Source organism: Aethalodelphis obliquidens, unplaced genomic scaffold (genome assembly GCF_003676395.1).
Source record: "Aethalodelphis obliquidens isolate GAN/ISIS:26980383/991018 unplaced genomic scaffold, ASM367639v1 scaffold62, whole genome shotgun sequence".
NCBI classification, from domain to species: domain Eukaryota; kingdom Metazoa; phylum Chordata; class Mammalia; order Artiodactyla; family Delphinidae; genus Aethalodelphis; species Aethalodelphis obliquidens.
This window is the reverse complement of record NW_020838006.1, coordinates 5,347,443-5,361,961: the sequence shown is the minus strand read 5'-3', so window position 1 is coordinate 5,361,961 and position 14,519 is coordinate 5,347,443. Positions and strand designations below refer to the sequence as shown.

The window sequence follows — 14,519 nt, the reverse complement described above, 5'->3', positions numbered from 1 at the left end:
CAGAACCAGACGGCCATCCCTAAGCTGGACCCTCAGAAAAAGAGGCAGGGGTTACCGTGTCTGGAGCAGCCCCAGCCTCGCTGGCCGGCCTCTGTGCCAGAGGTAGGATACCCTTTGACCCTGGGGTAGCAATAAGGCCTGATAGACAAGGCCTCACTGAGAATCTTTCTGCGACAGGGAACTCTGACTGGAGGGGCTCACCCTCCTGCTTTCTTGTCAGGCAGCATCGGGCAAATGACCTCACTGAGCCTCGGTTTCCCTCACCCTGAAATGGGGATAATTATCGTATCTACCTCAAGATTGTTTTGCAGGGAGGGTATTAAGACATGGCGCAGAAGTTGCTTGTAGCTCAGTCACAAGGAAGCAGTTGATGTTGCTAATTTTTAAACATCCCATGGGGCCTGCAAAGGGACTGTGTTGGTCACAGGTGCACAGAGAATTTATGGAGCAGCCAGTCCTGGGAAACAGGAGTGGGTCCCATGCCGCCTGCTGCTGGGGCCCAGTGATTTGTCACAGCAGCAACTGCTGGGGTTGCTTTCCTCTGTCTCTTGCCTGTGTTATTGTCTCCCTGTGCACACTCAGCCTGGCCAGGGCAAGTCTCTCCATTTTCCCCCTTGTCCTCTTGGTTAGCGGAACCCTGGGGGCTCCTGGAGACCACCTTTCTTGTTTCCAGGCAACCAAAGTATTGACAGCGGGTCTTCCAGTCGAGTTTAAAATGTATCTGAGTTGAGATTTCAGTGGTTTCCTTATTATTTACCCCCTCGTGTTTAATCATCCTTACAGCCAGGAATAAGTTTGGAGAAAAACTTATCCAGAACCAAGGAAAGGACCCTGGAGAGGCTTTCTTTTAACACATTTTGCGGGTGGTGGGGTTATAGGAGGGGGAAGTGCTTTGCCAAGGGCAGCGCCCAGCTCAGCTCAAGTTTCCTGACTGCGTTCTTGGTGGTATCACTCGACCTCGCCATCTCAGGAACTCTTCCAGACCCTCTCACATTCTCGTGCCCTGACCCCAGTTGGGATCACCCCCAGTCTACACTAGTTCTGCCATTTGTCTTCCACCTTGTGTGTCTCCTGCTCTACCAAGTATTATTTCACTGGTTTCTTGATTTGGGATCTTTCTCATCAGTGCCCTGAGCTGGATGGAATTCACTTCCATCAGTCCTGCTTTTCATCTTGTACCTTCTTGTCTCTTCTCTTTCGCTGAGTGCCAGCATTTTTCAGTCTTGAGCACCTGTCTGTCATCCCTGCTCTGAAGTCCTTGCTTGACTGATTCCTCTCTTAACAGAAACAAGACAGGTCCATCTTCTGTGCCCAAGGAATAGTCAGCAGCACCTTCTCACACTTGGTTTGTGTCCCATGACGTGGTGGAAGTTTTCCCAGCACAAATTTCTCCAATTGTGTCCAGATATGGTCCTGGTGGGCTGCTCTCCACGGCCCCCTTGGTACCTCTGTTCCCTGTTCTTCACTCATTTACCTTCTTTGATTTGTTTATTTATTGCTGGGGGAGGTGGTGAGAAACATTTACTTGAAGCTTGAAAATGCTTTCAATTTCATTCTAGTTTCTTTTTAAAAATCTGTTAAATGCAAGTTAAAATGAAACATAAAGCTTTCTAAAAATTAACTATAGGGCTTCCCTGGTGGCGCAGTGGTTGAGAGTCCGCCTGCCGATGCAGGGGACACGGGTTCGTGCCCCGGTCCGGGAAGATCCCACATGCCGCAGAGCGGCTGGGCCCGTGAGCCATGGCCGCTGAGCCTGCGCGTCCGGAGCCTGTGCTCCGCAACGGGAGAGGCCACAACAGTGAGAGGCCCGCGTAGCACAAAAAAAAAAAAAAAAAATTAACTATAGCCTGTGTACTGGGATACTATATATACATTTTGTTTTAAATTTTTATTTATTTATTTTTGGCTGTGTTGGGTCTTCGTTTCTGTGTGAGGGCTTTCTCTAGTTGCGGCAAGCGGGGGCCACTCTTCATCGCGGTGCACTGGCCTCTCACTATCGCGGCCTCTCTTGTTGCAGAGCGCAGGCTCAGTAGTTGTGGCTCACGGGCCTAGTTGCTCCGCGGCATGTGGGATCTTCCCAGACCAGGGCTCAAACCCGTGTCCCCTGCATTGGCAGGCAGATTCTCAACCACTGCACCACCAGGGAAGCCCTGGGATACTATTGTTATAAAACCTCAATACATTAATCCTACTGCCATTCATTCCAAACATCCATCCGTCCGACCATCCTTTTTTCCCCTTGTTTGTTCTTTTTAAAAGCTTTTTATTGTGAAAACTTGGAAGTATTCACAAACTAGGGAGAGCAGCAACAGAATCCCCATCACCCAGCTTCAACATTTGTGACTATTCTACTGTTCCTTCTCATCTACCCCAGCCCTTCACTCTTTCTTTTTTGTCAGGAGTATATTAAGGCAAATCTTAGAAAATATAATTTCACCCCCAAATGCTTCAGTATGAATCCTTTTTAAAAAAGCATATCCATAATGCTGTTATAGCTGATGAAATTCACAGTAATTCTTTAATATCATCTTATACCTAGTTAGGAGACTTGGGGTTAGAAGTTAGGTTTTCTACCTCTTAATAAAAGTATTTTTTCCACTGTCTGAGGATTAGGTGGCTGTATCTATTACAAGTAATTTTAGGATTCAAATGTAGTTAACTGTGTAAAGAGTTAGTTTTCAGTTTTTCCGATTATCTCAATTGTCTTTTGTGTGTGTGTGATAGAAAAACACATAGTGTGGAATTTATCATCTTAGTGATTTTTAAGTGTACAGTTCAATGGCGTTAAGTGTATTCACATTGATGTACAACAGATCTCCAGAGCTTTTTCATCTTGCAAATGTAAAACTCTATACCCATTAAACAACAACTCCCCTACCCACCCCCAGCCTCTGGTAACCACTACTTTACATTCTGTTTCTATGAATCTGACTACTCTGGGTACTTCATATAAGTGGAATTATATATCATTTGTCTTTTGTGGCTGGATTATTTCACTTAGCATAATGTCCTCAGTGTTCATCCCCACTGTAGCATGTGACAAGACTTCCTTTTTAAGGATGAATAATATTCCATTGCATGTATATACCACAGTTTGTTCATTCATCAGTGGACATTTGGGTTGCTTTCACCTCTTGCCTGTTGTGAATAGTGCTGCTGTGAACATGGGTGTGCAAATATCTCTTTGAGACCCTGCTTTCTATTCTTTTGGATATATACCCAGAAGTGGGATTGCTGGATCATATAGTAGTTCTATTTTTCATTTTTTGAGGAAACTCTATACTGTTTTTCATAGCAGTTGGACCACTTTATAATCCCATCAGCAGTACACAAGTGTTCCAGTTTCTCTATATCCTCACCAAATCTTATCTTCCATTTTTTTGTTTGTTTTAATAAATTTATTTATTTATTTATTTATTTATTTATGGCTACACTAGGTCGCTGCTCTGCGCGGGCTTTCTCTCGTTGTGGCGAGCGGTGGCTACTCTTTGTTGCGGTGCACGGGCTTCTCATTGCAGTGGCTTCTCTTGTTGCGAGCATGGGCTCTAGGCACGCAGCTCAGTAGTTGTGGCTCGCGGGCTGTAGAACACAGGCTCAGTAGTTCTGGTGCACAGGCTTAGTTGCTCCGTGGCATGTGGGATCTTCCTGGACTGGGGATCGAACCCGTGTCCCCTGTATTGACAGGCAGATTCTTTTTCTTTTTTTTAAATTTATTTTTGGCTGCATTGGGTCTTTGTTGCTGTGCGCGGGCTTTCTCTAGTTGAGGCGAGTGGGGCTTCTCTTGTTGCGGAGCATGGGCTCTAGGCGCTCAGGCTTCAGTAGTTGTGGCACGCGGGCTCAGTAGTTGTGGTTCCCAGGCTCTATAGCACAGGCTTAGTAGTTGTGGCGCATGGGCTTAGTTGCTCCGCGGCATGTGGGATCTTCCCAGACTGGGGCTTGAACCCATGTCCCCTGCGTTGGCAGGCAGATTCTTAACCACTGCGCCACCAGGGAAGTCCCTGTTTGTTTGTTTTTGATAGTGGTGTGAGATGATAACTTATTGTGGTGTTGATTTGCATTTCTCTGATGATTGGTAATGTTGAGCATCTTTTCATAGGCTTGTTGGCTATTTGTATACCATCTTTGGAAGAATGTCTATTCAGGTCTTTTGCCCATTTTAAAATCATATTTGATTTTTTTGTTGTTGAGTTGTAGGTCTTTATTATTCTGGATATTAACCGCTTATCAGATATATGATTTGCAATTATTATCTCCCATTCCATAGATTGACTTTTCACTGTATTGATTGTATCCCTTGATGCGAAAAAGTTAAGTTTGATGTTCCATTTGTCTATTTTTGCTTTTGTTGCCAGTGCTTTTGGTGTCATAACCAAGCAGTCACTGCCAACCAAGCCCAATATCATAAAGCTTTCCCCCTATGTTTTCTTCGAGGAGTTTTAAATTTTGGGTTTTATGTTTCGGTCTTTGATCCATTTTGAGTTATTTTTGTATATGGTGTAAATTAAGGATCCAACTTCATTCTTCTGCATGTGGATATCCAGTTTTCCCAACACTTTTTGTTTAAGAGACTGTCCTTTCCCCATTGAGTGGTCTTGGCACCCTTACTGATGACCATGTGAACATTTGTGTGACAGTTTATTTTCAGGCCCCTCTATTCTATTCTATTGGTGTATTTGTCTGTCTTTATATCAGGAACTCATTGTTTTTTATTACAGTAGTTTTGAAATCAGGAAGTGTGAGTCTCCCAACTTTGTTCTTCTTTTCCAAAATTGTTTTAGCTATTGGGGGTTCCTTGAAATTCTGTATGAATTTTAGGATGAATTTTTCTATTTCTGCAAAGAATGCTGTTGGGTTTCTGATAGAGATTACACTGACTCTATAGATCATATTGGGTAATATGGACATCTTAACAATACTAAGTATTTCGATCCATTAACATGGGATGTCTTTCCATTTATCTGTGTCTTTTAAAATCTCAGCAGTGTTTTGTAGTTTTCAGTGTATGAGTCTTTCACCTCCTCGGTTAGGTTTATTCCCAAGTATTTTATTCTCTTTGATGCTATTATAATTGGAATTGCTTAATTCCCTTTTTGGATTGTTCATTGTCAGTGTATAGAAATACAACTGATTTTTGTATGTTGATTTTGTATCCTGCAACTTTGTTGAATTCATTTATTAGTTCTAACAATTTTGCGTGTGTGTGTATGTGTGAAATCTTTAGGGTGTTCTACATATAAGATCATGTCTGTGAATAGAGATAATTTTACTTCTTCCTTTCAAATTGAACGTCTTTTGTTTCTTTTTCTTGCTTGTTGCTCTGGCTAGGACTCCCAACAGTATGTTGAATAAAAGTGGTGAGAGCGAGCATCCTTGCCTTGTTCCTGATCATGGAAGAAAAGCTTGCAATCTTTCACATCGAGTATGATGTTAACTATTGGTTTTCGTATACGGCCTTCATTGTGTTGAGGTAATTTTCTTCAATTCATAGTTTGTTAAGTGTTTTATCGTAAAAAGTTGTGGAATCTTACCAAATAAATTTCTGCCTCAATTGAAATGATCATGGTTTTGTCCTTCATTCTGTTAATGTGCGTTCCATTGATTGATTTTCATATGTTGAATCATTCTTGCATTCTGAATCTCACTTGGTCATGATGTATAATCCTCTTAAAGAGTTCTTGAGGGAATTCCCTGGTGCTCTAGTGGTTAGGACTCGGTGCTTTTACTGCCAAGGGCGTGGGTTCCATCCCTTGTCAGGGAACTAAGATCCCACAAGCCATGTAGCGTGGCCAAAAAAAAAAAAAAAAAAAAGTTGTTGAATTTAGTTTGCTGATATTTGTTGAGGATTTCTGCATCAATATTAATCAGGAATATTGATATTGGCTTGCAGTTTTCTTTTTTTGTTATGTCCTGTCTGGTGTTGGTGTTAGGGTTATGTTGTTCTCATAGGATGAGCTTACAAGTGTTCCCTCCTTTTTAATTTTTTGGAAGAGTTTCAGGAGGATTGGTGTTAATTCTTCTTTAAATGTTTGGTAGAATTCTCTAGCTGAAGCTATCTGATCCTTTGTTTTTCTTTGAGATTTTCAATGACTGATTCTATCTTCTTACTAGTTATTGGTTTGTGCAATTTTCTATTTTTTCATGATTCGGTCTTGGTAGGTTGTATGTTTCTAGACATTTATCTTTCTTTAGGTTTCGCAATTTATAGGTATACAATTGTTCATAGTAGTCTCATAATCCTTTTTGTGTGTGTGCCATCAGTTGTAGTATCTTCTCTTTCATTTCTGATTTTGAGGCTTCTTTCTTTTTTTCTTAGTTAATCTAGCTAAAGATTTATCAGTTTTGTTGATCTTTTCAAAAAATGAACTCTTGGGATTCCATGGTGGCGCAGTGGTTGAGAGTCCGCCTGCCGATGCAGGGGACACGGGTTCTTGCCCCGGTCCAGGAAGATCCCACATGCCGCGGAGCGGCTGGGCCCGTGAGCCATGACCGCTGAGCCTGCGCGTCCGGAGCCTGTGCTCCGTCCGCAAAGGGAGAGGCCACAACAGTGAGAGGCCCGCATTACCGCAAAAAAAAAAAAAAAGAACTCCTACTTTCATTGATTTTTTTTTTCTATTCTCTATTTCACTTAATCCCTGCTCTAATTTTCATTATTTCCTCCCTTCTGCTAGCTTTAGTTTTTTTCTTTGATTTCTTGAGGAATTGTGTCACTTTACAGTTCTTTTGTTTGAATCAGGATCTAAAAACAAGGTCCATATATTGTATGTGATATATTTCTTAAGTCTCTCTAAGTCTATAAGATACCCTCTCTTCTTATTTTGTGCCATTTATTTGTTCAAGTTATCTGGATATTATGTCTTGGTATTTCCTACATTTTGGATTTGTGGTGGTGTTTGACATGTACTATCCTTCATATTTTCTGTAAACTGGTAGAGGTGGACATCTATTAAAGTTAGATCTATTAGAGCTAGATCTATTAGAGCTAGATCTATTAGAGCTAGAAGCTAGACAGATTCACGTTCAACTTTTCTCCTTTTTTGGTAGGAAGACTTCATTGCTTTCAGTGATGCTGAGATTGACCAGGTGTTGTCAGCTTGGCTCCTCCACTAGAAGGTTCCACATCATCTTTTCATCTAATGTTTCAGCAGTCATTGATGATTGTTGCCTAAAGTCATTAGTCCAGTAGGGATTGTAAAATGGTGATTTTTTTGTTAAGTTTGATACATTTAATACAGAATTTAGCAGGCCAGAGTACTAAATAGACTTTCTGGGAGTATTTAGTTGGCTTTTATCTATTCAAGAGACAATGGAAACTTCTTTTACCTCAGTTCTGAATTTTGAAGGAGTTTTTGTGGAGCTTAGAAGTATAATCCTGGGAATTCACTGGTGGTCTAGTGGTTAGGACTCTGCACTCTTGCTGCCGAGGGCCTGGGTTCAATCCCTGGTCAAGGAGCTAAGATCCCACAAGCCGCATGGTGCGGCCAAAAAAAAAAAAAAGAAAAAGAAGTGTAATTCTGCCTTCAGCCCCCAAAACGATGATTTTTAATCTCATTTCTTCTGCATTTACTAGCTGTGGTTCTTCTACAAAGAATTCTCTTCATCAATTGTTTGGTTATTCTGAAAAAGTCTGTACCAAAGGCAAGACGGATGCTGGATTCTTCCTCTTTATTCATTAGTTTTCAGAATAATTAGTTGATAGCCCAGCAGACTTCAGGGATGACCAATAAGCTTTTCTTTTAGGTGGGAGGGAGTATTATGAATTTGGCTATTTTTGCATATCTGACGTGTTTCAATCTAACGAAATGCTAAATCTTTTAATGCTCAAAATATCCCATTTTCAGCCAGTTGGAGCTCCTTCAAATTGGCTTCTGTGTCATTTTGTGTGGCCCTAATAGTTGTTGATTGTTTTAGGCTTATTTTGTATATATTCTGCCCCAGACTTGGATTAAGTGATTTCTTAAGGAGCCCTGGTTCCTTTTTGTGGGAAATATTTAGAGACCATAATTTAAGTGCTAGAGGAGCTAAATGCTACTGGCTAGTGTCATTTCTTAGCTGTTTCTGTGGCTATTGCTGGGAAATAAATATTTTTTTAGAAAGAGAAAAAATTTTAAGTTACATTAGTTTTTAGAGCAGTTTTAGGTTCATAGCAAAATTGAGTGGACAGTACAGAGATTTCCTGATTGCAGGACTTTTACTTAACTTTCTTTGATTTTATGTTTTTTTCTATTTTATACTGAAATGTTTGGTTCCTGACAACCCGATGTAATTGCTTATTTATCCTATTATGTATTTTATAGATTCAGAATAGTAATGAAATATTATTAATAGGATGAAATCTACCGGATGCAGGTTTATTTGTTTTAATGCAGTTCAAGATGTATTTTTATCCTTAGTCTAAATATAGTCAAAATACTATTTCAAATTCACTTGAAATGATTCCTTCCTCTGTGGACAGTTAGGTCTGTTTTTCACTTTTAAGAATTATTTTATATTTTTAAATTTATTTTTTTAAAACTGTGTACTTACCTTTTCTCTGAGATGACGGAGCAGAATTAAATCTGTAAATGTCTGTGAGTCCTGGAGGATAGGGAACTGATCCTCAACTCATTTCTCCTCCATTCTGCCATTTCCCCTTCCTCTTCCATTGAAATTTGCACTCTTTATCCACAGTCTTTTGGAATGCTGAACAAAAATCTTCTTGGAACAAGACAGGAATAAGTAAATAAAGTTAATAAATCTATAAGCCATGGCAGATCATTCACAAATTCCTCCAGATCCATATTGATTATCACCATTCATTCCGTGGGGTGGTTTTTCTTCTACAGCCTGTCTGATGTAATGGTGCTTCCATGACATTTGATGTTTGAAAGTCTCTAGCTCTGGCATTATCAATGTGTGTTTTATAGTCGTCTGCAATATTCCTTCCCTTTCTCTTTGCTCTGTGAACTGAGGGATCTGGGACGCCCATGTGTGTAAACACCCCTCCACCCCTGTCTTCTCCCCTTCTCTTAATCCCTTTTCCCTTAACACTAGGGTGCTAGCAGCCTGGGATGGTTGGGTTTCTGTCACCCTGGAGCTGAGCAGCTCATGTCAGGAATTCTCCAGGCTCTTGGGCCTCTGGGGTGAGTTGAGAAGGTATGTAGGGTGCTGGGGTTGGAGATCCATGGACTAGGTGCTTACCTGAGTTATTATGAGAGACTTGAAGACATTAGCATCTTCACGTAATCGGCATGACACATAACCTGGGATAGCACTGAGCTCCTTTTATTTCTTTATTCAGGTTGAGGAATGTGCACAAATAATGCAAATATAATTAATTTTAGTTCTGAGGATTAGGCAACTTGAGGCATGTTCACATTACCTGGTGATGTAAATACCAATGTTACATTGAATTTTTTTTAAAGAAAGGCTTATTCACCACTGAAATAATCTCAACAGCATCATTAACTTTAAACATGTTGTATCGGACAGTATTAGTTACCTGATATGTATTTGGTCTGGGGTTATTTCATTTGTACTGTGGTCTTTTTTCTCCAGTGTTATATGCATTATGTATAATACATTGGTTGGGGGTGGGGGCACGGCTTGGAAAGGTGTGGGCTTTGACTTGCTTGGAATTGCTTTTTATTCTGTAAGTTCTGTGACCTCATGCACTGTAAATATTGATGCTACCACACCCGAGCACATGTGAAATAAAACTGTGGCTCTTCAGTATTTGGTTCCAATGCGAATTAATTAAAAAGGGGTTGGGGAAGTAGGTGTCCAGTAGTTAAGAATCCGCCTGCCAATGCAGAGGACACGGGTTCCATCCCTGGTTGGGGAAGATCCCACATGCCATGGAGCAACTAAGCCCGTGCACCACAATTACTGAGACTGTGCTCTAGAGCCCGCGAGCCACAACTACTGAGCCTGCGAGCCACAGTTACTGAGCCCCTGTGCCACAAATACTGAAACCCGTGTGCCTAGAGCCTGCACTGCGCAACAAGAGAAGCCACCGCAATGAGAAGCCCGCACACTGCAATGGAGAGTAGCCCCCACTCGCCGCAACTGGAGAAAGCCCGCGTGCAGCAGCGAAGACCCAGCGCAGCCAAAAAAAAAGGGGGTGGAATTTGCACACAGGGAAAATTTTCCATTATATGTATTTGGGGGGAATAAACTCTGAAGGCAGCTTTCCCTCTTTTCTCCTCCCCCCACATTTCTCGATGGCCCTACTTCCATCAGTGGTGCCACAGCTCAGAGATTAAGGAAGCTGACTCTTTTAGGCTGGGTCCTCTCAGGTCCTTCAGCATTGAAAGGGGTCACTTTGGAGCCATGAAGTGGATTTTCCCTGTTTACCTTGGCCCTGACAGTCACCAGTTAGAGGCTGTCTCTTAGGTGATGCTGCTTCTGCATCTGTCTGTATCATCCCCTCTGCTGCTTTTCTAAGCTTCCGTTTCAGAGACTTGTCACTGCTCCCCAGGTCCAAATAACATGCTGTTGTTTGTATATCAGACCAGTGTGACAGCTCAGGGAGTGTCCTGACAGTCGAGGTGTCTCATGGGAGAGAGCGGGGCAGTTACCAGGTCCCTGGAGCAAGACAAAGAATGTGTCCTGCTGTCCTGCCCACTTAAAAACCAACCGCTTTTGACCCTTTTTATTAATAGTTTTGAAAAGATTAGCCACAGACCAAATGCCAGAGGCTGTGTTGACTGTCCCACAGCTGCCACTGGGGCTACCACTTGGTTAAACAAGTGGTCCACCACCATCCAGCACGATCTGTTTTTGGCAGGGGCTCCCCGGTGATCTGAATGGGGATGTGATGAGGATGTCCACTGAGTCTTTGTGGCAGAGGCACCAGTGTCTGCAATTCCAGGAGAACTGTGGGCTTGTTCAGAATTACCTTGGGTGGAGGTGGGCAGTGGGCAGTTCCAGGACATCTGTTTGGCCCTTCCCTCCACAGTGGCTGTTACTCATGGGGAGGCTTCTGGGGGCTGTTAAGTAGAACCATCCCAGTTTGCACTCAGAACCAGGGACATCACCATAGGGTAGGTCCTCTGACTAGTGAGAAGGACGTGGGCCCTTTCCCGTGGCAACAAGGTGGGGGTGGTGGCATTCAGGAGCCCTGGTATATACATACCAGCCCGGACTGCATCCAACAGTCCTCATGAGGTCTGGGGGTGCACTTTCCTTAGGACACAGGTGTCCTAAGTCCCGCTGGGGAAGGAATATTTATTGTGTGTACTTAGGGTGGCATCACAGGGCCCTTCCTCAAGGGGATCCATCCAATCCTTCCTTCCATCAGCTGTTTGTTGTAGAACCACCTCAGAGCTGGGAACCAGATGAAGGAGTCATGATTTTCCACTGCAGGGGCTGACCTCAGCCTTTTGCTCACAAGTGATTGATTTTTTTCTTGCGAGATACATCAAGCAGCGCCCTCACTGGTTGGCCAACCATCTCGCCCTCTTGCCTGAAGTCACCTCTGTCAACACGCCCCAGCTGCCACTCTGGCCTAGCTGTTTGTGGTGGTGATTATGTCCATCTGCATCTGGCGGTTAAGGGGTACCTCTTTGGTTATGCCAGGATCTCATCACCCTCGAAGACACGAGGGAGCATCTTCTGTCACCCCCTGCTCACAGAGCACAGCCCTCAGGGGACTTCCGGAGGACACCAGGACCCTCCTCACTGCTGTGTTCCTTACTGAAGGGTGTGTTCTCTGGCCAGTTCTGGGGAGTATAGTCAGATGTTGGGGTGTCTGGTCACCGTTTTTACTTTCTCACTTCTTGGAACCATCTCATACCTTCCTCAGGATTCCATGGCAGTCCAGGCACCTCCACCTCATTTCCTGTGAGTCAATATCATGTCCAAGTTCCAAGGAACTGGGTTCCAACAGCACAGGGACTGGGTTGGGCACCTTTACCAAGATGACAGCTCACACATGGGAGAACGCACCATGTCCATACACTCCCCTCTATCTGCCTTGTGTTCTGCCCCCTCAAGATCCCCTCCCAGTGTCCCCCCTCCCCCTCCGCAATTAAGTCCTGGCCTTATTTTTCTGGCAGGAGATGTAGGTCTCTTTAAACATTGCCATGGAAGCCTCTGGCATTCACAGAATGCCCTGAGTGGATGGCTGATTTGAGCCTGTCAACCGGTCTCTTTCTTCAAAGCTTCCAATCTGTTAGTAAAAACCAGCCAACCTCACAATCCTTATAATTACCAGCACCCACCCCTCAGCCCCATTCCACGGGTAGAGCTAATGCAGATGCCCACTCCCCCCCTCTGCCCGTGCCCCCTCCCAGTCCTGCACAGGTGAGGGCCTTATCGTGTGTGTTTGCATACCATGGGCCGTCGCCACCCACTTAGCACCAGCTGTAGGGTTCTTCCTGCTGTTTGACGCACAGGAAATGAGAAATCCAGGTATTGACTCACATCCTGAGGATCTGCTGTTTAGGACAGTTCTGGTACCAAGTGTCTTAATTTGGGTTCCTCTAGAAGTAAAACATGAAACCAGGGCTGGAGTGCAGGTGATCTGGGAAGCGGCCCAAGAGGGACAGATTCTCACTCTGGGCAACAGGACCGTGATTCTGCCAAGGTCTCCTGGAGAGCAGACGGAACGTCTCCCGAATTGCCTGCCTAAAAGAGGAGGGTGGGGCTTCCCTGGTGGCGCAGTGGTTGAGAGTCCGCCTGCCGATGCAGGGGACACGGGTTCGTGCCCCGGTCCGGGAAGATCCCACATGCCGCAGAGTGGCTGGATCCGTGAGCCATGGCCGCTGAGCCTGCGCGTCCGGAGCCTGTGCTCCGCAACGGGAGAGGCCATAACAGTGAGAGGACCGCGTACCGCAAAAAAAATAAAAATAAAAAAAGAGGAGGGTGCAGTTATCCACTCCCAGTGGTTGAGGGCTGCTCCGAGGTACGTGGACTCCCCCCGACACCTGGGCTTCTGGGTGAGCAGGTGCCCGTGGCGTGTGGGTGGGAAGACACAAAGACTTGACTGGTGAGCTTGAGATGAGACACTGTCAGCACACTGTACACTGAACTCGCGCGGGACTATCCACAGCCCTGACATAGGTGTGTTTTTTTGAAGTTTCGTTTTTTTGTTTTTTTAATTTTTTGGCCGCACCTTGGGGCATGCGGGATCTTAGTTCCCCGACCAGGGATGGAACCCGCCCCCACTGCAGTGGAAGTGCGGAGTCTTAACCATTGGACCGCCAGGAAGTCCCCAGGTGTGTTTTAAAAAACACCTCTTGACCTTCTCTTTATTCTGTCTCAGAGATCTTACCACAGTGGCAAGAATAAGTCAGTACTCTCAGAATGTATATAATATTTCATCATGTGTGTGTATGTACATTCATATGCAATACACGTACCATAGAAACCGTAATTTATTCCATCCAGTTTTTTTTTTTTTTTTTTTGCGGTACGCGGGCCTCTCACTGTTGTGGCCTCTCCCGTCGCGGAGCACAGGCTCCGGACGCGCAGCCTCAGCGGCCATGGCTCACGGGCCCAGCCGCTCCGCGGCATGTGGGATCTTCCCGGACCGGGGCACGAACCAGCGTCCCCTGCATCGGCAGGCGGACTCTCAACCACAGCGCCACCAGGGAAGCCCTCCATCCACTTTTTAAGTTTAACCTGTTTCCAGTTTTATTGAGAAATAATTGGCATACATCACTGGATAAGTTTAAGGCGAACAGCGTGATTTATTTACATGTTGTGAAATGATTACCACAATAGGTTCAGCTAACACCCATCTTCTCATACAGATAAAATAAAAAGGAAAGAAAGAAAGAAGAAAGGAAAAAATTTTCTTCTCCTTATGATGAGAACTCTTAGGATCTACTCTCTTAACAGCTTTCCTGTATATCCTACAGCAGTGTTAGCTATAGTCATCATGTTGTACCTTACATCCCTGGTATTTATTTATGATAACCGGAAGTTTGTACCTCTTTATTTTTTTGGCTGTGCCACGCAGCATGTGGGATCATAGTGCCCCCACCAGGGATTGAACCTGCACCCCCTGCAGTGGGAGCGCAGAGTCTTAACCACTAGACTGTCAGGGAAGTCCCTGGAAGTTTGTGCCTTTTGACCACCTTTCTCCAATTCTCCCTGCCCCTGACTTTTTAATTTGTGTCAACATTTTACTAGGAAAAAATTCAGGAGGGTGGAGCCCCCTCCACCAGGGCTTACAGTTTCCTCTGCCTGTGTCGCCCATCCCCTTGGCTAACTCTTCCTCATCCTGGGGCTCAGCTTAGACCCATTCTTCTTCTTTTTTTTTTTTTTTAGATGTCGGGGGTAGGAGTTTTTAATTAATTTATTTATTTTTGCTGTGTTGGGTCTTCGTTTCTGTGCGAGGGCTTTCTCTAGTTGTGGCAAGCGGGGGCCACTCTTCATCGCGGTGCGCGGGCCTCTCACTATCGCGGCCTCTCTTGTTGCGGAGCACAGGCTCCGGACGCACAGGCTTAGCAGCCATGGCTCATGGGCCCAGCTGCTCCGCGGCATGTGGAATCTTCCCGGACCGGGGCAAGAACCCGTGTCCCCTGCATCTGTAG

General features: G+C 44.4%; 1 protein-coding gene across 2 annotated transcripts in view; it reads left to right on the top strand.

Moving 5' to 3' along the window:
- The window catches only part of GLB1 (galactosidase beta 1), a 90,342-nt gene that overhangs the window by 5,343 nt on the left and 70,480 nt on the right, over window positions 1–14,519 (top strand). Inside the window, exon 2 of one of the 2 annotated variants that reach the window (XM_027088354.1) lies at window positions 5,326–5,467. The exons of the other annotated variant lie outside the window; for it this stretch is intronic. The gene's annotated coding sequence lies outside the window, so the exon portion shown is untranslated. The remainder of the gene's footprint in view (window positions 1–5,325; window positions 5,468–14,519) is intronic. 2 annotated transcript variants of the gene reach the window in all.